Source organism: Grampus griseus (genome assembly GCF_964374135.1).
Source record: "Grampus griseus genome assembly, chromosome: Y".
NCBI lineage: Eukaryota > Metazoa > Chordata > Mammalia > Artiodactyla > Delphinidae > Grampus > Grampus griseus.
Genome location: NC_139016.1, coordinates 1,523,019 through 1,546,948, shown reverse-complemented (window position 1 = coordinate 1,546,948; position 23,930 = coordinate 1,523,019).

Here is a 23,930-nt window from a genome sequence, read left to right as displayed (position 1 = left end):
GAAAGCAAGATTAACGGCCTCTGTCTCAAGGAGGTCACAATCTAGTGGACCAGGGCGACAGGAGAATGAGTCATGGGGTGCTTGCCATTACTGCACTAAAAGATGGGCGCTGCATTTGCCCTGGGATCCTGGGTTCTCCTGCTGTCATTGATGAAAGGAGCATTGATTCCTGGGGGTGGGGCTCTTTCAGCTCTGATATCCTCACCGTTTAGTTCCTCCTTCCTTCTTTCCTTTGGGAGATACGTAAGACGTTTCCATCTCTAATACCCCGTGATTACCAGCGTCGTCCTCCACGCATGGGCTGAGCTAGGCGCTGGGCTCCTAAACTTGTAGTGGCGGCAGGGTCTGAGCGCCGATGAGATAGAGAGACGGTTAGATAGAGACAGAGACAGAGCTACAGAAAGAGAAATAGATATATAGACGCACAGAGATAGAAGTTGAGGCAGAGACAAACACATGCATGTTCACAGAGGTGCGGTAAAGGTATAGACATGTAGAAACAGAGAGAGATGGAGGTGGAGGTAGGTAGGCACATCCTGAGTGATGGCTGTAGATACAGGTGTACATACTGTGGAGGGGGAGGCTTAGAAGTACAGGTGTGGCTCTAGGTGGGATATAGGGACAGCACCAGTGTAGGGGTAGAAATATCAAAGTGTAGGTACAGGTATAAATATAAGTACAGAGCTGCAAGTATATAGTCTAGGTGTAGAAGTATACAGATATAGGTAGAGATATATACATACAGGGGTAGGTATAGGTATAGGTTTATAGACAGAGATATACATACAGTTATATAGATATGGTATATACAGCTATATAGACACGGGTATAAATAAAGTACAGATGGAGCTGTAGGTATACACACATAAGTATATAAGTATAGCATAAGCGTAGGTCTTCTGGTAGGAGTATATAGTCATAGTGAAGCTCTGTAGATACAAATATAGGTATATACCTATAGATGTAGTTATAAATATAGAGAGATAGGTATCAATATAGATAAACGTATAGAGATACACATATAGATATAGGTATATAGAAATCCATTTAAGTAAAAGTATAGATATAGGTATAAACGTGTAAGTATAGGCGTATGAATGTAAACACATGTATGTGGATGTAGGGATAGAGCTATAGGCAAAAGTATAGACAGAGCTAGAGGCATCCACAGGTGGATACATGTTCTATCTACAGGTGTAGCTATTTAGACATAGGTCTAGCATAGGTGTGGGTGGACAGGTAGTGGGGGTACAGGTGAGGGTGTAGGCATAGATGTGGGAATAGACACGCACCTCCAGAAAGGTAAGACCGAAAATCAGGGGAGTGGAGAGGAGGGGCTGGCCCAGCATGCTGATGGGAAGGGAAGAGATGTCCCCTCGGCGGGGCCGGGAGGGTCTCTCTCAGCTCCTGGGGCAGACGGGACGGGACTCCCAGACGGGACGGGACTCCCAGACGGGAGGTCTCCCCGGGCTCTGGAGGCGAGGCTGGGGCGGAAGGCAGGTTTGTGCTGGGACGTGACCCCAGGGTCGTATGATCTGGATCCCAGATGCCCTGACCGTCTACATCCTTCAGAGCACGGGAAGCCATAGTGGCTCATCTTTCTCTTCAAACCCATCTTCCTCCGCTTCCTGAGCTGCTGTATCTGAAACACCCGGGGGTCTCACCTTCACCGGGCAGGCGCACCATTGTGTTGGGTGCCACGGAGGCCAGAAGACGGTGGTCCCTTGGCGGGAGGTGCCAACAGCTTCCGGGAGAGGACGACCCCAATGTCTCGGTCCAGCGGTGGCCGCATGGGCAACGCCCTCCTCTCCAGCACCTGTGGTCCTTGCATGGCATCCCAGAACCTAAGCACTTCCTCCAGGGGCTCCGTCAAGGAGGTGCCCTTGCTTCTCCTCCTTCCTGCCCAGATCCTTCCAAACTCAGGAGCGGGTTTCCCTTGGGTCGCGGTGCGTCCCCGTTGCTAAGGTCCCTCGGTCCCCGCTTCTCCTCCTTCCTCACGCCCAGAGCCCTTAGTTCATCTGCAACCAGGGTGCAGCTCCCTGGATGCCTACCCAGAACCCCGGACATCGCCCCCGAAAGGTGCAGCTTCAAAACAAGCAGAAGGATACGACATGATGAGTCAGCAGCAGCGTCTGAGTCAGGAGATGACTAATACACCCAGAAGACGTTCTGTTTCTAAATCAGGGGTGGGTTTTAAGACAGACTTGCGTTTCCCCCCCGCCTCTTTTCTTTCACAGAAGGAGATCCAACAGCAAACAGATTTCAGGTTGTCAAAATATTTTTGTAGCTTTCTTTTGAGCAGCAGAACCTTTTTAAAACTTTTATTTGGTGCCGTGCCACCTTGGATGGTAAAGTGCCACGGTTTCTTCTCAACGCAGAAGGGCTGCATGTCTCTTTAGGGTTCAAGGGCCTGAAAACCCTTCAGGAATTGGAGAGCTGGGGCTCCCCTGGAGCGGGGGTACCCAGTGAGACAGAGGTGCCTTTGTAGTTGTCTACCTTTACCTGTGTTTAAAGAAGATCTATCCTTTCAAAACCGAAGATTTCAATGCACAAAACCACGGGCAAAAATCGCATTTGGACTCGCAGTTTTCAGCAGAAGCCAAGGACGTGGAAAGACTACCGATTTGGCAGTCAGATCTGTTATATAAATCAGCTTTGCATCTGTCTCCATAAAAACAGGAAATCAGCTCAGATGAATAATTTATTTGTTCAATTAAAAAAAAAATTGGACCCTTCACACACAAGCCCTAGAGACCCAAGCTCAAATAATTAACGTGGCAATAAGAAGTCAGATATCACGTGAGAAAGAAAAAAAAATAGTGTGTTACATACACACAGCCTCCAATGATGGAATTTATGTTCTCAATAAGCTTCCTGGTTCTGACAGGGTGATATTTGGTCCACACGTCAAGGCTGAATGAGAACCCTCCGTCCCAACGACTCCTTGATTTTTCCTTTTAATTCTCATGCCCATTGCTTCCAAATTCTGCATTTTTCTCCACTACGGAGGATGCAGAGACTCTTTTGCAGTCAGGACCAGCTCTAGCCACGGTGCTTTGTGGGAAGCACGGCTCCGGCCTCTCGGAGAGGAAATACATATTTCTTGCGTGAGCACCACGGCCCGAGCCCTGGGTCACAGCGCCCAGTGTGACCGCCCGCTAAGCCAACCAAGACTCTGGGCCGAGGGGAAGGAGTGGCTGCCCACAGTCAGAACAGATGGAGGTGGGATTCGGACTCACCCAACAGGGACCCCAGAGCCTGGGTCTGCCCTTCAGAGAGACGAGAGGCTGGCGGGGGGCTCTCGACGTTTCTCGGAAGGTGCCCACAGGAGGATGGTTGTTCCCCTCCCACCGACCACATCTGCAGGGTCTGCACAGCTTGCCTGCTTCTCGGAGGGGGCCGAGCTCGCCCTGCCGTCACTAATAAGGGATCACATCCAGCCCTGACGCCAGGGCCCTTGAGGTTGACTGTGAAAAAATCCTTAAAATGATAAACGTGGGAAAGACGCAGGAGGCTCTGGGAGGGGGCCCCTGACTCCCCGACTGCTGGACGTAGGGGAACCTTACATCCGGGGTTAGGTTACAGCCTCGATGGGCCCCTTCCTCCGTTTAAAAAATATAGTTCAGGGAACTCTGCTCCGTATTCTGTAACAACCTAATTGGGAAAAGAATTTGAAAAAGAAGAGATACATGTATACACGTAACTGAATCACTTTGTTGTACACTTGAAACGAACACAACATTGTTAACTGTATGCCTATATAAAATCAAAGTTAAAAATAATAAGAAGAAAAACTTTAAAAAATAAAAAAGTATTAAAAATTATATTTTATGACTGTGTTGCTATAAACATGAATATCACCAGCCTGTGTTATAGGCACATTTTTTCTTTCCGTTTTCAAAGAACTGAAAGCATTGAATGGGCCCCTAGGAGTTCACAGACCCTGGGCACTGCGAGGTCTTGTTTCGGTTTGCTTTACTGTGCCTTGTACGTGTTGTGTTTTTCACAGTAGGTTTGTGGCAACCCTGCACTCACATGACGCTTTACATTTTTTAGCCATAATATATTTTTTAATTAACGTAGACATATTTGTTTAAGACCTAATGCTATTGCACACTTAATAGACTACAGTCCAGTGTGCACATAACTTTTACAGGCACTGGGAAACCAAAGATTTTGTGTGACTCTCTTCATTGAGATGTTCACTTTATTGCAGTGGCCTGGAACCGAATCCTCACCATTGCCGAGGTATATTACCTGGACCTGATGATGAGTACATTTTACATAAACAAATGTTCTTTTAGAAGAGGGTGCATACTGGATGCAACCTTTTTTTTTAAGAATTAATTAATTTATTTTTGGCTACGTTGGGTCTTTGATGCTGCGCGCAGGTTTTCTCTACTTGCGGTGAGCGGGGGCTACTCTTCGTTGCAGTGCATGGGCTTCTCATTGCGGTGGCTTCTCTTGTTGCAGAGAACGGGCTCTAGGCGTGTGGGTTTCAGTAGTTGTGGCTCGCAGGCTGTAGAGCGCAGTCTCAGTAGTTGTGGTGCACGGGCTTAGTTGCTCCGCAGCATGTGGGACCAGGGCTCGAACCCGTGTCCCCTGCATTAGCAGGTGGATTCTTAAACACTGCACCACCAGGGAAGCCTGCAACCATGGTTTTTTTTTTTCAATGTGGCTACTAGGAAATTTTATTTATTATTTTTAAATGTTTTATTTCTTATACAATTTTTAACGGTTACACTCCATTTACAGTTATTACAAAATGTTGGCTCTATTCCCTGTGCTGGATAATATATCCTTGTAGCTTCTTTATTTTATACATAATAGTGTGTACCTCTTAATCCCCTCCCCTTATCTTGCCCCTCCCCCCTTCCCTCTCCCCACTGGGAACCACTAGTTTGTTCTTTATATCTGTGAGTCTGCTTCTTTTTTGTTATATTCACTAGTTTTTTAAAAAAGTGATTTGGTTGTATATATATACATACATATATATATATTATATATACATTTTTTCATATTTTTTTCCCTCATGGGTTATTACAAGATATTGGGTAGAGTTCCCTGTGCTCCACAGTAGGTCCTTGTTGTTTATCTATTTTATATATAGTCATGTGTATCTGTTGATCCAAAACTCCTAATTTATCTCCCCCACTCCCAGCTTTCCCCTTTGGTAACCATAAGTTTGTTTTTGAAGTCTGTGAGTCTGTTTCTGTTTTGTACATTAGTTCATTTATATCAATTTTCAGATTCCACCTATAAGTAATATCATATATAAGTCTCTTTTTCTGTCTGACTTACATCATGCAGTATGATAATCTCCATGTCCATCCGTGTTGCTGCAAATGGCAATATTTCATTCTTTTTTATGGCTGAGTAACATTCCATTGTATATATGCACCACATCTTCTTTATCCATTCCTCTGTCGATGGACACTCAGGTTGCTTCCATGTCCTGGCTACTGTGAATAGTGCCGTCTAGAAGAAATTTTGAAAAGGAAAGCCATTGTCTTGGAAAGGGCCCCCTGGAAAGTGGAGCAGGTGTGGGTATGAGATGTGATAGAAGAAGAGAGTAACCTACATTGTCTGGGGCGTGTTCACCAAACCTGTCCACAGAACCTTCAAAAATCCTCAGGCTATAGAAACATTGAAAACTTGGTGAGGACATTAAAAACAAAAAGTAGTCCAGATGTTATTTTCGGTATCAACGCGTTGGCCATTTCAGAAGAAAGTAGGACACAAGCTATATATAAATATGTTAACAAATGAAAACTCCTTTGTGACTTTGCCACCTCAGGAAAAACACCTCAGCTTCTAGCTGCATATCTGGTATCATGTTGGGAATGGTGGTGTGGATTTTTCTTTTCATGCCTACATTGAGAAAGCAACTCTTTGACAGTGCGGAGCTTCCCGAAAAGGTGAGAGCAAATATAATTTGCATGAAGATTAATACCCTGCTCTGAGGAAAAGAAAACGCATACCCAAAAAAACATACAGAATCATTTGATCCTTGAGTGTGTGTGTGTGTGTGTGTGTGTGTGTGTGTGTGAGCACTCAGTGTGCTGTGTTGCCCTTTGGAGGTGAGATAGGCAATTGTAAAATGTAATATATATATTTTAAAAGTTTTATTGTGCATACAGCTGAAACTAATATAATATTGTACATCATCTATATCTCAATAAAAAGAACATTTGTAAACAATATAATACCCCTACTGAGAAACAACAAAAAATTTTATTGTGATAATGTATATAAATATATATTATATATCTAAATATATATACAATCATATTATACGAACACCATATTAACAAATTAAGGAATTAAAACCATATGATCATTTCAATAGATGCAGAAACAGCTTTTGACAAAATTCAACACCCATTTATGATAAAAACCCTCCAGAAAATGGGCCTAGAGGGAAGCTACCTCAACATAATAAAGGCCATATATGACCAACCCACAGCAAACATCATACACAATGGTGAAAAACTGAAAGCATTTCCACTAAGATCAGGAATAAGACAAGGATGTCCACTCTTGCCACTCTTGTTCAACGTAGGTTTGGAAGTCCTAGCCACAGCAATCAGAGAAGAAAAAGAAATAAAAGGAATACCAATTGGAAAAGAAGTAAAACTGTCACTGTTTGCAGATGACATGATACTATACATAGAAAATCCTAGAGATGCCACCAGAAAACTGCTAGAACTAATCAATGAATTTGGTAAAGTAGCAGGATACAAAATTAATGCACAGAAATCTCTGACATTCTTATAAACTAACAACAAAAAATCAGAAAGAGATATTAAGGAAACAATCCCATTTACCACTTCAACAAAAGGAATCAAATACCTAGGAATAACCCTACCTAAGGAGGCAAAAGACTTGTACTCAGAAAACTATAAAACACTGATGAAAGAAATCAAAGATGACATAAACAGATGGAGAGATATACCATGCTCTTGGATTGGAAGAACTAATATTGTGAAAATGACTACACTACCCAAAGCAATCTACAGATTCAATGCAATCCCTATCAAACTACCACTGGCATTCTTCACAGAATTAGAGCAAAAAATTTTACAATTTGTATGGAGACACAAAAGACCCCGAATAGCGAAAGCAATCTTGAGAAAGAAAAATGGAGCTGGAGGAATCAGGCTCCCTGACTTCAGACTGTACTACAAAACTACAGTAATCAAGACAGTATGGTACTGGCACAAAAACAGAAATATAGATCAACGGAACAAGATAGAAAGTCCAGAGATAAACCGACACGCATATGGTCAACTAATCTATGACAAAGGAGGCAAGAATATACAATGGAGAAAAGACAGCCTCTTCGATAAGTGGTGCTGGGAAAACTGGACAGTTACATGTAAAATAATGAAATTAGAACACTCCCTAACACCATACACAAAAATAAACACCAAATGGATTAAAGACCTAACATAAGACCACACACTTAGAGGAAACTCTTAGAGGAAAACATAAGAAAAACACTCTTTGACATAAACCACAGCAAGATCTTTCTTGACCCACTTCCTAGAGTAATGAAAATAAAAACAAAAATAAATGGGACCTAATTAAACTTAAAAGCTTTTGCACAGCAGAGGAAACCATAAACAAGATGAAAAGACAACCCTCAGAATGGGAGAAACTATTTGCAAATGAAACAACAGACAAAGGATTAATCTCTAAAATATACAAACAGCTCATGGAGCTCAATATCACAAAAAACAAACAATCCAGTTAAAAAATGGGTAGAAGACCTAAATAGACATTTCACCAAAGAAGACATACAGATGGCCAAGAGGCACATGAAAAGATGCTCAACATCATTAATCATTAGAGAAATGCAAATCAAAATCAAAATGAGGTATCACCTCACACTGGCCAGAATGGCCATTATAAAAAAAATCTAGGAACAATAAATGCTGGAGAGGGTGTGGAGAAAAGGGAGCCCTCCTGCACTGTTGGTGGGAATGTAAATTGATACAGCCACTATGGAGAACAGTATGGAGGTTCCTCAAAAAACTAAAAATAGAGCTACCATATGATCCAGCAATCCCACTACTGGGCATATACCCTGGAAAAACCATAATTCAAAAAGAGTCATGTACCCCAATGTTCATTGCAGCACTATTTACAATAGCCAGGACGTGGAAGCAACCTAAGTGTCCATCGACAGAAGAAAAGAAAAAGATGTGGCACATATATACCCTGGAATATTACTCAGCCATAATGGGAAACGAAATTGAGTTACCTGTAGTGAGGTGGATGGACCTAGAGTCTGTCACACAGAATGCAGTCAGAAAGAGAAAAACAAATACCGTATGCTAATACATATATATGGAATCTAAAAAAAAGAAAATGGTTCCGAAGAACCTAGGGGCAGGACAGGAATAAAGACGCAGATGTAGAGAATGGACTTGAGGACATGGGGAGGGGGAAGGGTAAGCTGGGACGAAGTGAGACAGTGGCATGGACATATATACACTACCAAATGTAAAACAGATAGCTAGTGGGAAGCAGCCGCATAGCACAGGGAGATCAGCTCAGTGATTTGTGACCACCTGGAGGGGTGGGATAGGGCGGGTGGGAGGGAGACGCAAGAGGGAGGGGATATGAGGATATATGTATGCATATAGCTGATTCAGTTTGTTATACAGCAGAAACGAACACAACATTGTGGAGCAATTATGCTCCAATAAAGATCTATTAAAAATATATACAATCAATAAAAATAATGAAATCTCCCATTCTGACCATTTTTACGTGTGCCATTCAGTGGCAGGAATTACTTTTATACTATTGTGCAACCACCATTCCTCTGTGTTTCCAAGTATTTTTTAATGTAGTAAAGCCAAAGAGGAAAAATGCTTGCTTTCTAAAAATGTGTTTGGACAAAGGCTTTGAGAACGGATGCCAACGAGTCTTTCTAAAAATGATGAAATCATCTGAGTCAACTGAAGTCCGTGGCATTTGGGAACAAACGTGTTTTGCTGTGCTCACGACCGTCCTGGGGTCCAACAAAAATTCTGGGTCCATTTGGCACTAAGACGTCCTTGATGGAAGGAAGGAAGGAAAGAAGGAAGGAAGGAAGGGAGGAAGGAAGGGACATTTAAAAGGGCAATAATCATCAGGGTCATATCTTGGAATTTCAAGCATCAGGCTCCTCAAAATGCCTTCTGTAATCTGCACGATGTATTTTATTGTTATTTTTAAATAATGTGACCCATGTTATCTCTATGTCCCATGGACCACAGACAAAGGATTAATCCATTAACACTCTTCAGGGACCTCTGATGTGTTCCACCTACCCTGTTCCTGTGCATCTCAGAATAATCTGGGAACTGAAAACTGTGTTGGCTTCCCACCAGTTATCTCAATTGTGTAACCATCCTTAGATATTTTTAAGGAAAGAACACTGCTTAGATTATTAAAAAAAAAAAAAAAATGTCCACTAACCAGGATATTTGTTAAGCCTTCCTACACCTGTGTGAAATAAGTCAAGAAAAAGCTTATGGACTTCCCTGGTGGTCCAGTTGTTAAGACTTTGCCTTCCAAGGCAGGGGATGTGGGTTTGATCCCCCGTCGGGGAGCTAAGATCCCACAGGACTCGCGGCCAAAAAAGCAAAACATAAAACAGAAGCAATGTTGGAACAAATTCAATGAAGACTTCGAAAATGGTCCGCATCAAAAAAATCTTAAAAAAAAAAAAGAAAAGAAAACGAAAACCTAGCGTGGTACCACTCGGTTTCTGCACAGACTGGAAGATGAGTCACTGGTTTTCTAGGACGCCCGAGGGGACACCCAGCTGGAAACCCCCCATGGCAGCGGCGCCCCCAGAGAGCTCGGGCGTGGCACAGAGTCTTCACTTAGGTGTTCACCACTGAGAAGCAGCACGCGGAGAAAATCACAGCTGAGGCTCGTGGTGGAGAAGGAGCTGACACGTCTGTGGTTCGCGGTCGAATCTTCACGAGAAATGGAGATGAATGGTCTTAAGGCTTTTCTTGAATTTAATTAGAAAAAGGGATGCCGTAGGGCTGCTGAATCGATAACTTTCACAGCTTTTGTTAAAACCCTCCCTCCTTCCCTCCTGCCCTCCTCCCTCCCTCCCTCCTCCCTCCCTCCTTCCCTCCTCCCTCCCTCCTTCCTTCCCTCCCTCCCTCCCTCCTTCCTTCCTTCCCTCCCTCCCTCCTTCCCTCCTTCCCTCCCTCCCTCCCTCCTTCCCTCCCTCCTTCCTTCCTTCCCTCCCTCCCTCCTTCCCTCCCTCCCTCCCTCCCTCCCTCCCTCCCTCCTTCCCTCCTTCCCTCCTTCCCTCCCTCCCTCCTTCCCCCTCTCCCTCCCTCCCTCCCTCCCTCCTTCCCTCCCTCCCTCCTTCCCTCCCTCCCTCCTTCCCTCTCTCCCTCCCTCCTTCCCTCCCTCCTTCCTTCCTTCCCTCCCTCTCTCTCTCCTTCCCTCCCTCCCTCCCTCTTTCCCTTCCTCCCTCCTTCCTTCCCTCCTTCCCTCCCTCCCTGCCTCCTTCCCTCCCTCCCTCCTTCCCTTCCTCCCTCCCTCCTTCCCTCCCTCCTTCCCTCCCCCTCCCTCCCTCCCTCCTTCCCTCCCTCCCTCCTTCCCTCCCTCCCTCCTCTCTTTCCTTCCCATCTGAACTCGTTACATGACCGAGGGGCAGGACAGCTCTCTTCCACCCGGTGTCTCCGCCACATTTCTCTAACACTTGTGCCCCATCCCTTCCCTCTGCTCCTCAACACCCACTACCCAGGCTTCTGCACCCTGCTCAGCCTGTCGGGGCAGGGGGTCTGGTGCACCTGGACCACATCCCGGGGTTCCCTTGCCCTCGGGCTGCCGTTCTAAGAGTGGGGAGCCCCAGCCAAGGCTGGAGGGGGCAGCACATCCCTGCGTTCCTAATGCCGCATCACCAAGCACGGGCTTTCTTCTCTTGCCCAAGGCCCCGGCTCCTGTCCGCTGGCCCTGTCCATTTACCTGTCTTTTCCGGATCTGGTGGCTGTCCCCTCCCTCTGCTGCCACTGCCCAAGATGGTACAGGCTCGCCAGGTTCCCAGCCCCCAGGAGCCCTCCCTGACCACCGCTGCACCTCTGGAAACAGTCCTTTATTACAGCTCTCCCACACCCTGTGTGTCCATCCACCTCTTTCCTATAATCCACCCTCCCACCCCTTTTCTCAGAACCAAATAACAACCTGCGATCTCATCAGGAAGCAAGATCGTTCCACACACAAAAGCCCCCTCGTTTCTCAGTCACTCAGACATTGAATGCAACAGGGGCCTAAACACGTTGGGTGTAATATTCCCTTGCAGGGGAAAAACGCTGGAGCAGTTAAGCAAAGCATGGACATGCACCCCGAATTTTAAAAATCGCATTTACTGTTTCTTGAGCCCTGACTGTGCAGACGTTGTGGTAAATTTTTTTAAAGTTTATTTTATTGAAGTAGAGTTGATTTGTTGTGTTGTGTTAATTTCTGCTGTACAGGAAAGTGACTCAGTTATACATACGTATACATTCTTTTCCATATTCTTTTCCATGACGGTTCACCACAGGATATTGAATAGAGTTCCCTGTGCTCTACAGGAGGACTTTGTTGTTTATCCATCCTGTCTGTAATAGTTGGCATCTGCTAATCCCAAACTCCGGATGCATCTCGTTATGGTAAATATTTGACACAGATCCTCTGATGGAATCCTTCCAACCTCACACTTAGGTGGTGTCAGTATTTCCAGTTTACGGAGGACAAAACCGAGGTCCCCAAAGGATGGACCACATGCAGATTCTCTGCAAACGCATGTCTGAGATATTGCCTTGTTCTTGTTGTTTTTGCAACCATTTTTGCAGAAGGATATTGGAAGAAAGTGATATTTTGAACACTGGGTGCTCCGTGGTGGGTAGTATAACCTTGTTTTACGGGAATCCATCTGGCCCGTGCAAAGGGCCAGTTTTAAGGAAACTGAAGGCAAAATCAATCTGTTACTTTCTTAAGTTGCATAAAAGAAAAGCTGACATATTACATGTGTATCAGGGTCTCCTTAGGTGAAGTCATTTGCCGATGGTGAATCAGACACGTGAAAGGGACTCGGCCCAATTAAGACTGAGGGTGTTGATGGCGCTGTGACGTTGCAGATTCCTCGTGGAAGGACAAAGAAGGGGCTGAGAAGATGTTGCGAGGCGTGTGTCGTCTGTACACCATTGACAACAAATTGCATTGTAATGCCGATTCTTAAACACATCTGTCGTTGGATTTTATACTAGGTATTTAAACAACCTTTTTGTTTCAGAATAGTTCCAGATTGACAGAAAAGTTGCAAGGATAGTCCAAGGAGTTGTTGTATAAGTTACAAACTTTCCCCTATTACCAGCATCCTACATTAGCCTGGCACGTTGGTTACCATTAATGGACCAATACCGATGCATATTATTTCCTGGTTCATAGCTATGCAGGTTTCCTGCGATGTCCTTTTTCTATCCCAGGATCCACATGACATTGAGTTGTCACCTCTTTGGGGGCTCCTCCGGACTGGGACCATTTCTGAGACTTTCTTTGTTTACAGTGACCTTGATAATTTTTTAAAATTACTTTTTATTGGAGTATAGTTGATTTACAATCAGTTTTATGTATATATAGTTTCTTAAAATTTATTTTTTTATTTTTATTTATTTTTGGCTGCGTTGGGTCTTCGTTGCTGCGTGCAGGCTTTCTCTAGTTGCGGCGAGCGGGGGCTACTCTTCGTTGTGGTGCGCAGGCTTCTCACTGCGGTGGCTTCTCTTGTTGCAGAGCACGGGCTCTAGGGCACACAGGCTCAGTAGTTGTGGCTCGCGGGCTCTAGAGCGCAGGCTCAGTAGTTGTGGCGCACGGGCTTAGTTGCTCCGCGGCACGTGGGATCTTCTCAGAGCAGAGACTGAACCCGTGTCCCCTGCATTGGCTGGCGGATTCTTACCACTGCACCACCAGGGAAGTCCCTACAGTAGGTTCTTATTAGTTACCTATTTATCTATAGACCTTGATTGTTTTGACTGGTGCTGGTTAAGGATTTTGTAGGCTGCCCCTCTATTGGGATTGGTCTGATTTTTTGTCATGGTTAGACTGGGATTGTGGGTTTTGGGGGAGGAAGACCACAGAGTTCAAGTGCACTTCTCATCACATTACACGGGCTGATGACTATGAACACGGCTTTTCACAGGTGAGGTTGACCCAGGTGCCCTGGTGGAAGTGTTAATCGGATTTCTCCACTGGGAAGATACCCCTTCCCGCTCTTTTCCATACTGTACCATTGGCAGCCCACACTTACAAAGCGGGTAATTTGCTTTCTAAGCAGTAAACACTTCTCCGATTCAGAGTCCTCATTTAAGAAGTGAGCAGATACGGTCCTTTATCATAGGGGTGGGGAAAACATCCACTCTCAACCACAAGGATTTTTAACAACGAACAAACTTCTCTATAATACTATATAATTATAGAATTTCTCCAAATCATCTCTAAGGCTGCACCACACAAGGATCTCAGTTATAGAAAGCAGTGGAATACGTTCCCAAGAGATAGAAGAGCTGAGGCTCAATTTATGAAAGCAAAGTGCTCTTCTGAGCAACTTGACGTCTTAAAGATGCGAGGAAGTATCGAATTCCTCTCCCAGCAATTGGTATGTAGCCTCAGTCGGACTGAACGTCCTACAGATAACAAGTATAAACTCTGGATGAAATTTCTAAACATTAAAACTCTCTGAAGGCACTGGGGCATGACCGCAAGTGAGCAGAAACCAGAGCAGGGTGGGGGACTCTTCTGAAAAATGAGGAACTGCACAGTGGAAGTTGCATATCCCTACAGCGTTTCTCCTGAGAGCCGCCCCCAGTCTGCTAATCTGGGGGAAGCGAGAACCACTGCAGGTTCACTAGTGTGTAAGTCAGAAAACAGAGCTGGCAGGTGCCCGATCACCTGGAAAATGAGGCTGAGATTCCTCCATGGGGCATCTGCGGCAGGAGGCCTGAAAATCTGTGTGTGAGCGTTGCGCAGATCTGGATGACGCTTGTGTAGGAAAGTTCCAGGGAACTAGGTGGAACGGTTTAGCCTGAAGCAGAGGTTTCAGCTGCTGCCCCGTGCAGGGAAGGCAGAGTTTAGAGCTCACATCCAGCCTAGTGAACTGTCTGCTGGACTCTGCAGGGGAAGTTAACTGTCTACACAGTCAGTTACAACACACGGACCACAGCGTCCATCACGCACGCGCGCGCGCGCGCACACACACACACACACACACGATAGATGTGAAGAACCAAGAAAACATAATCTAAAATCAACTGGATATTTGTTTTTCTCTTTCTGACTCACTTCACTCAGTACGACCATCTCTAGGTCCATCTACATCTCTGCAAATGGCACTATTTCGTTCCTTTTTATGGCTGAGTAATAGAAAAACATCGTATAATATCGCTTACATGTGGAATCTAGACAAATGGCACAGATGAACTTACCAGCGAAGCAGAAGTACAGACACAGATGTAGAGAACAAATGTATGCATACCAAGGGGGGTGGGTGGGATAAACTGGGAGACTGGGATTGACCTATACACACTATTGATGCTACGTATAAAATAGATAACTAATGAGAACCTGAACCTACCGTATAGTGCAGGAAACTCTACATGATCTGTGGTGACCTAAATGGGAAGGAAATCCAAAAAAGAGGGGACATATGTATACTTATAGCTGATTCACTTTGCTGTACAGCAGAAACTAACACAACATTGTAAAGCAACTCTACTCCAATAAAAACTAATTAAAATAATAAAATCAAGTGGAACCCCCCCCATATCAGTTCACCCCAGATGACCCTGGTGCTGGAAATAGCAGATACAAACTTTAAGTGTTTCCATATCAGGCCCCTTGACCCTGACTCACCCGAGTATGTTATATTGTTTCCTCATGGCTCCTCCCTTGTCTCTGCATCCCCTCCTTCCCTGATCAGCAACTGTTTGAACCTGCCCTTTGGAACTCAGGGAAGGTCCTGGAGGCTGAAGCCTTTATTCTGCAAATAAGAAATGGGGGACACAGAAAGGATTTGTCCCCAGGAGGGCCCCTCAGGATCCTGCTCAGTTTCAGGCAGACAAAAGTTTGAGGTTGGGTGTGGGATGTCTTCTTCCCAAACTGTCAGCTCTCACACCTGTTTTCTACTCCTAGAAAACTTGGCCCCAATACCGCTGGCCTTGTAGAAAAAGCCCAATGTTAGTATTCACGTTCAGAGCCCTCCCTGGAGCCCCAGCAAATCCAGATGGAATATACCTGCCATGCTGTCTGTGACCGTCTTAGGATGAATGACAAGAGGCCAGAGGATTATGAAGTCTTGATCAAGAGTCTGTGAAATAAATGCTCCCAGGAAAAGAGGACCAAGGATGCACAATAAATAATAATGATGATGATGATGATGGAGACACTTACAAACTTCTGAAGTCACCAACTTTGACGTCTAAGTACATAAATTTCCGGGGAAATAGAGTCAGATATTGTCTCAGAAAAGAATTTTGCTTCCATATTACAGAAATAAAAAGGAAAATAGAACACAGACAAGACTTTAAAAATGCCCCTGGGACTTCCTTGGTGGTGCAGTGGTTAAGAATCCGCCTGCCAGTGCAGGGGACATGAGTTCGAGCCCTGGTCCGGGAAGATCGCATATGCCACGGAGCAACTAAGCCTGTGCGCCACAGCTACTGAGCCCGCGAGCCACAACTACTGAGCCCACACGCCTAGAGCCTGTGCTCCACAACAAGAGAAGCCACCGCAATGAGAAGCCCGCGCACCGCAAAGAAGAGTAGACCCCGCTCGTCGCAGCTAGAGAAAGCCCGTGTGCAGCAACAAAGACCCAACGCAGCCAAAAATAAATATAAATAAATAAATAAATTTAAAAATAAAAATAAGAAGAATAAAAATGCCCCTGAGAAATAGGGGTGGGGTCATGATTTGGTTAAAAGTGAAAGAATTCAAGGAATGACTTTTAAGACGTTGAATGCGAGAATCTCACGCTTTGCTTAGTCTTTAGAATTCCTGCAGGAGCGGAGGACCTCCAAGGCGGTTAAACTTTTCTAGATTCTATACACTGAACATGTACGAATGTAACGTCTTCCCACTGTTTACTTTTCTGAACATGTTTTCTTTGTGACGGCGTCTAGGAGGGACAGCAGTAAACATCAACAGGATTAAAATACAAATCTGAACTTTGGGGACTTCCCCGGCAGTCCAGCGGTTAGGACTTGGGGCTCTCACTGCCGAGGGTGCGGGTTTAACCCCTGGTCAGGCAACTAAGATCCCACTAGCTGCGCGGTGCGGCAAAAAAAAGAAAAAAAAGTCACTCCATTCACATAAACCCAGCTGTCGCGGAAAGAGGTTTGTTATGAATAACAAGACACCCATTTCAAAAAAAAAAAATCTGAACTTGGGAAAACACAGTGAGGACGCATCTAACACGGAACCCGTCACTGTCTTTGGAACGCTTCCTTGAAGTGAAAGGATTCTTATATGGGGTTTGGTGGTAGAGAAGGATGCCCAAGTTGGAGAAATAGCCACACGCGGGCGCCACCCGTAGCCACCCAGCTGCACCTGCCCTTTTTGTTCTGCTCGTCACAATAGCAGAAGAGAAAATGGGATGGCAGATTTAGAAGCAGATTTCAACGGCACCCTCTCTTGCTTTTCCCCAGAGACACACATTATTGTGTGAATACCCACACAGGCGTCACAGCTGCTTCCGGAAAGAAGGACCACAAAAGGCCAAAAACAAAAACAAAAAGCTCGACAACGTTCATTTTCTGAAGCGTTCTAAGGAGTTTTCTAAGGCGTTTCTCAGCAGCTCGGTCGACAAAGCGTCCAGGAAACTCAGCGCTGGGAAGAGAACACTTCTGATCACCGGGATAGCTCACAGCCTTCTCATAACATGAAGGAGGAAAGGGGTATTTCCCCGGGACCCTCTCCCCTGTAAACAGATGAGGTGGAAGGTCCCCGAGACAGAGAACCAGCCATGGCTTTCTTGACATAAGAGAAGCCATTTTTGGCTGAAGCCGTCTTGCGATCTAGGCCTGGCCGCCATGCTTGCCCTTGAACAGGGCTTGGTAATTAATGATCTTAAGGGAACCAAAGAGCCAGCTGTTCTCAGGCAAGAGAAGGAACAGTAGCAAAGTTAACAAACCAGTGCTGACGCCTCCCAGTTCCGTTTCAGTGGGGATTAGCCTGAAGCCTCAACCACCAGATCCACTGGGACCTAAAGGAGGAGGAGGATACTGACCTTTTCTGACCCTGTGACTTCAGTCAACTAAAGCTTAGACTCTGTGGACCTCGGCCCCAGTGCAATGCTGAAGTCTCCTCTGCTCCAGCCCCTTCATGAATATGCATGTGCCACCCAAGCCCCTTCATGAATATGCATGTACCACCCAAGCGGTTTCCCCGCCCCCTCCATGAATATGCATGTACCCTGAGATTACAGCTTCCCCAATTTTGCCGTTTGGGAAACACTGCTTTGGGAAAGGGCCCCTGTGTTCTCCCTACTTGCCGCAGATGATAAATCCTTCCTTCTCCTGATTTTGGCTTGGTTGTGTCTTTTGGTTCCACACCCATTGACAGGGGAGCCCAGGTTTTGGGTAACACCCCCAAGCCTTTCTCTTCCCTCCTCCCATTTTGTGCAAAGGCAACTCACAAAGCATAATGTGGACTTCCTGGGTCCTTGGAATATCATTGCACATCCCTGGTGTGACACCCCCAAGACCACCCTCACTTCCAGCGCCAGCTGTAACTTGTGGGCCCCCGGGACCACCCTCAGGGACCATCGTTCACCATGTGGGCCCAGAGAACTCTGCCAGGCTGCCGATGTCATTGTTACAGTTCCTTACAGGGAAAGGGCGCAGCGTAAAATCGGCTGAGGGAAGCGGTGCGTGGGGCAGTGTCTAGGAGAGACCAGGTGTAAGCCTGCAGGTGCCCGTCCCAGCAGAGTAACGGGCAGGGCTCTCCCCTCCCACCAAGGGTGTGTGCTCACTTCCGGCTCTTGCCAACCAGCATGGTGGACTGCTTGAAGGACTGCCTTTGGTCTCCATCTCCTCCAAGGTCGAGCTGACACTGCACGCCCCAAGGCCCCCGTCCTAAATCACTCTGGAGCACAGACTGTCGGTCGTGGCCCAGGCCCCAGGCAAAGCAAATATACTCTTATCACGCAGGACATCCAGGGGCTCAGAGGTGACCTCCCAGGAGCCCGGGAGACAAGGCCAGACCTGGCTTTGAGCAAAGTTAATTCTTTCCTTCACACCTGGGTCCCAAAGAAGATTCTCCATGTGGACTGGAAACTTTGAGGATGTGGAAAAACACAAAAAGCGTACAGGGATCCCTTTCTGGGCCTCCCCAGAAGCCCCCCCCCCCCGCCCCAGGTGCTGCTAGACCTTTTACCGGGCTGCACCGCCGCAGCAAAGGGATCTTTATCCCCGAAGGCCATCGGTGGTGATGCTGAAAGCTCAGCTTCTACTCTGCACCGGTGCTGAATTGCATCTCGGAGGGGCGAAGTAGTAAAGGAGAGCGTTATTGCTTTGCCAGACAGAGCGGGGCACAGAGGGCTCCTGCCCTCGAAAAACTATGTATCCCACCTTGGGAGGATTTGACGCGTTTATAGCAATAGTTCAAGGGTGGGGTTGCTGATAAGATCAGGGCGTGTGCAGGGTCTCCGGGGTGCAGGGACTTGATTAGCAACTGTTCCGAATCCGCCCTTGGGAACTCCGGGAAAGTCTCGGAGGCTGGAGTCTTGCCTATAAGAAAGGAAGGAGAAGAAGGCCTCTGTGCCCCGGAGCCCCAGCGGGCCCCGCTCGGTTTCCGTCCTGGGGTTGAGATACGCTGCTCTGAGAAAACCTCCTGGAGCTTCCCCTCTTGCTACTAAAGCGGATGAGACATTTTCCTTCTTGAATGCGTTCATAGTTGACGTGTATTTCTTTCGTCTATGGCATTATTATTATTATTTGACTTATGAAGGGAAATAATGGGAACCCCAATTGCTTGCAGAAAGTCCACTCTCGGTGTCTTGATGACTCTGGCCCTGAACATTTTCTGCTGTAGAACTGGCAGGGCCGACGCAGAATAAAAATGCAGCCCCGCGCCCAACCTTGATTTCAAGATGGCGACATGTGTGCAACCGCCACCTCTCTCTGGTTCCAGAATATTCTCATCCCCCCAAAAGGAGACCCCCCCCCCCAACCCCATGAGCAGTCACTCCCCATCCCCTGGTAACCACGAATCCACTTTCTGTCTCTGTGGATTTGCCTGTTCCGGACGTCTCCTATCAATGGAATCACACACCATGTGTCCTTCTGTGTCTGCTTCTCTCACTGAGCATCGTGTGTTCAAGGTCCATCCACGCTGTAGCCTGTGTCAGAGCTTTGCTCCTTTTCATGGCTGAGTCATATTCCACTGTGTGCATGGGCCCCGTGCTGTGTATCCATCCATCTGTGGATGGGCTAAACGATTTTATAAGCACTTTATTCCATCACAGTGAGAACTCCCTCACACGATGCATAATGATGCAAAAGCAAACCTATAAACACCCATGCCCCCCCCCCCCCACACACACACGCAGTGAAAACGAAACAGGGCACACCTTGGCATCCACACCAGCTTTCTCTCCAAACTTCCCGGGTCTTTCTCTGTTTTCTCTTTAACAATTCTCCAGTGGATTCTGACTCAGGAGGTATGTAATGTTTTCTGGGAGTCTGCCTTTTTAGTGAGTGCCCAGGGTTTGGGTTTTTCTTGGGGGGTGTGTGTGTGTGTGATTTCTGGCAGGTCTGGAGCACACCTCCAGGATGCAGGCGTTAAATGAGTCTCCGCAGACTCAGGGAAAAACACCCCTATGGATGCGCCCTGCGCACGGCGGCATCTGTGTAGGGTCCCGCCTGTTCTGCACACTCAGTGAAGCACTGGGATCCCCCTTCCTCCCACACCACCACATCCCACCCTCCCGATCATACTGTGCCGCCATGACGAAAATTAAGGCCAATGTGATGTGCTTCCTTGGCGTCTGGGGGGAACCAGGGGGCCCTCAAAGGGCCTGCGGGCACACTGGCCTCGCTGCTCAGCATCTCCCTTTCATTGCCCCCAGCCAGCCCCCTCCTGAGCAGGGGGACCACGCTCGATGGCGGTTCATCCCTCCGTAGTCAGCTGAGCTCCCGTCCGCTCGTGGAGTTATTCACACGAGCCCATCCCACCCTCCCAGGGTCCCCTCAGACCCTCGTGACTAGAAAGCCTGCCTCTGGGGTTCACCCTGGCCTCGGGGGCAGCCCCGTGCGGCCCCAGTGGGCTGTTCTCCTCCACAGGCTGTGAGTGTACGTCTCACGTGGGCAGTGCAGGGTAGCATGAGTGAGGCCATTCCCCCAACCCCCTGGGGCAGGACTCCTCCGAGCGAGGTGCACGCGCGCCGACACTCACGCACAGGCACGCGCGCACACGCAGGCAAACGCACCATAGTTCAGTTGATAAATAACCCATCAGCTCTTTATTTAGGTATTTTGGCTGCCCCGCGTGGCATGCTGGATCTTAGTTCCAGGACCAGGGATCCAACCTGGGCCCCCTGCAGTGGAAGTGCGGAGTCTTAACCATTGGACCGCCGGGGAAGTCCCTAACCCATCGACTCCTGCCGCATCGTTCAGGAGGGAGGTGAGGTAGGAAGAAACCGGTCTCGTGTGTAAAGGTTGCATCGACCAAGTGTTCAAAGCGCGTGTCACAGCTTCCTGTCGTGCTGGATACAGAGTCATGGGGCGTCCCGCCTTCCAGGAGCTCAGGCCACTTGCCTATTTCTCCGCCTTCTGCCGGGCACTGAACTCGGGACCCCCTGACACCCCAAGAAAGCTGGACCCCCAGAGCCTGGAGGAGGTTTGGGCTCCGTGATGATAGTGATGGATCCACGTCTAGGTTATAGAATCTGAAGGTCTGAACACATAGTAGGGTGACCACAGGGCTCGAGGGGTCTGACTATCCCCTGAAGTGTCAGGATTTGAGGGCTGAGAACTGTGGCTGGGGGGTCCCTTTAAGGAGGAAATGGTTTTCTTCAGCATCTATGTTAGGTTCTGAGGGCTTTCGTAACCAAGTACCCCAAACTGGGGAGCTTAAACAACAGAAATGTATCCTCTTACAGTTCTGGAGGCCAAAAGTCTGAGATCAAGTTGTGGGCAGGGCTGGTTCCTCCTGGGGGGTCTGAAGGAGAACCTGTTCTAGCCTCTCTCCCAGCTTTGAGGCTCCTGGGACTTCCCTGGTGGTGCAGTGGTTAAGACTCTGTGCTCCCAATGCAGGGGGCGCGGGCTTGATCCCTGGTCAGGGAACGGCATCCCACATGCATGCCACAACTAACAGTTTGCATGCCACAACTAAGGAGCCCGCATGCTGCAACTAAGACCCGGCGCAACCAAACAAACAAAAACAAAAAACAAAAAACCAGGCATCCTAGTGAATTACAATAGCACAGTTTGCACTGGCGGAGCCCACGGTTATTGGTTATTCGTAGGGAATACAATTTGCACGATAACAGTGTTAGCACCAGGGATAGGAGAGGAATGAAACAGAAGTGGCTGGTGTGGCCCATGTACCTGGTGTGGCAGAGGAGCTGCCACGGGGGCTGCCTGATTACAAGGAGACTCAGGTGGGAGGGAGCCACTGAATTACCAGGGGCTGTCATAGGGAGGGTGACCTTTGACCACAAAGAGGCTCTTCACCAACACAGAGTTCCCTGAGGGCCCGCGTTGCTGTGGTTTAGTGTGTGGCCAGCATCGCTGAAGCCCCCTTCTCTAGGGTCAGGGGCCTCTAGGAACTGATCACCCGTGATGTTTCAGGATCTGACTTCCTCGGGGCCATTCTGTGGTCGCCTTTGCGGCTTCTGTAAGATATATTAAAATTTATATTTTAAGACAGTTCTGGTAGAAAACTTATTTTCCATGCTGCATGCATTATTTATATTTATTCATTAGTATTATTATAGTGTTCCCCCCACCCCCCAATTTTAAGAGAAGTTCAAAAGAACCCCAGATACAATGAGCACCTTGTACTGTGCCAGGGGTGCCTGATGGTAGATGTTGGCCTCTGGGTCAACCAGATGGCTGCTCTCGCCCTGCTTCCTGGGCCTCTACTAGGGGGCCCCATTCTGCCTAACCTTCTTTTCCAGGGGGATGTCCTGCCCCTCACCTGGAGTTGTCCCTCCTCTTCTGGCCCAGGTAAACCTACCTTCAGTGGTGGCGTCCTAAAATCCTTGAAGGGACGGGGATTTGTCAAGCATGGTGGAGACCAAGGATACCTCCCAAAGGTGTCCAAGCCAGAATCCCCTGGAACTTTATATGGCACAAGGGACCTTACAAATGTAATTAAGGTATGGACCCTAAAATAGGGAGATGATCCCAGATTAACCTGGTCCCTGCTCCATTCTAATCCCATGAACCCTCAAAAGCAGAGAACTTTGGCTGGAGCGGGAGAGATGTGACAGACGGGAAGGTGAAGAGATGCTGAGGGTGGGATCTAGGTGACACCTGCTCAGACCAGAGACAGGATCCTACCCTCCCCCCCACTGACCACCAGCGTAGAGGCGGGGACTTCAGCCCTACAACCACAAGGAACTAGATTCTGCTGTTCACCCAAATGAGCTTGGAGACAGGCTCGTCCAGATCCACTCCCTTGGGAGCCCAGTGGGTAGACATCTCGATTTTGACCTTGTCAGACCTTGAGAGGAGACCCACAGGCGAGACTTCTCACCTACAGGGCAGTGAGATCCTATGTTGGTGTGTGTTTGAGCTGCTCCACGTGGGGTGACTTATTACAGGTGCCATAAAAGTCAAGTGCGTTTGCAGCATCAACATTCTAATGAGTTCCAGGCTCTCTGAGCTGGGGGCCGTGGCTGGAAGCACCTGGTGACGACCCCAGCCCCTCCATTCACCGCTCCAGAAACCACGTTAAAACACACGCTTCGGGGAGACTGGGCAAGAGGACAGGAGGCGTCAGCTGGCATTGCTGTGCCCCCACAGATAACATGCCTGGCAACGGGCCTTTCTTTCTGGACAAACACCCAGGGACAGGTCCACGCCCCCACTGTTCCCTGGGCTCCACCTGCTTCTAGGTCCTTCTTATTCTGTCACTGTGGCCACACCTGGGGCTCTTGCGGGAACCCCTGGAGGGTGGCAGCTATGGAGGACTTCCCTGATGCTCTGTTCTGGGCACACCTGGGCATGCCTGGCACACCTGGGTGCACCTGGCCAGGAGGGGCAGCTGATACCATGGTCTTGCCAGGGATGCTGGGAAGGCTTCCTGGCCTCGGTTTTCTCATCTGTAGGACAGAGGGTCACAAAGACCGGAAGGACCCTCCTAACCGAGCGTCGGATTGCACCGAAGAGGTCTGTATGCTGAACATCTCCAGGTGGCCTGAGTGGAGGGGGCAGCCTGCACGCTGGGGTGACCCCCCAAGTCAGACCAGCTGGGTTCACTTCCTATGGCGATGGGGGGAGACCCAGAGTCCAGGTGTGGGGGTCACAGTTACAGAGGGTTGTGGAGTGTGGGATCCTGGGTCCTAGCAGGGACAGGAATCCTGGTGGGGCTGGGGTTGAGATCCTTGGTCCCGGGTGCTGGCGGGCGCTGATGGTGGTGGTGGGGGAGGAGGTCTCTGCTGGTGTGTGTATGAGGGGTGCTGTCCAGTAGGTGTCCGAATTGGGGGGATATGGATGTGGTCCAGGGTTCTGGTGGGTATTAAGGTCCCTGTAGGGTCTGGGGTTGCCAGGTTTAGGGTTTCTGTAAGGTTCTGGATAGGAGTCTGTGTGGGGTCTTACTGGGGGTCTGGGTTGGGGAAGTGTGGGGAGGGAGGGTCCTAGCTGTGATCTGGGCGGGGTCTGTGGTTCTAGCGGGGGTCAGGTGGAAGTCTGGGCGGGGGGTTCCACGCTCCA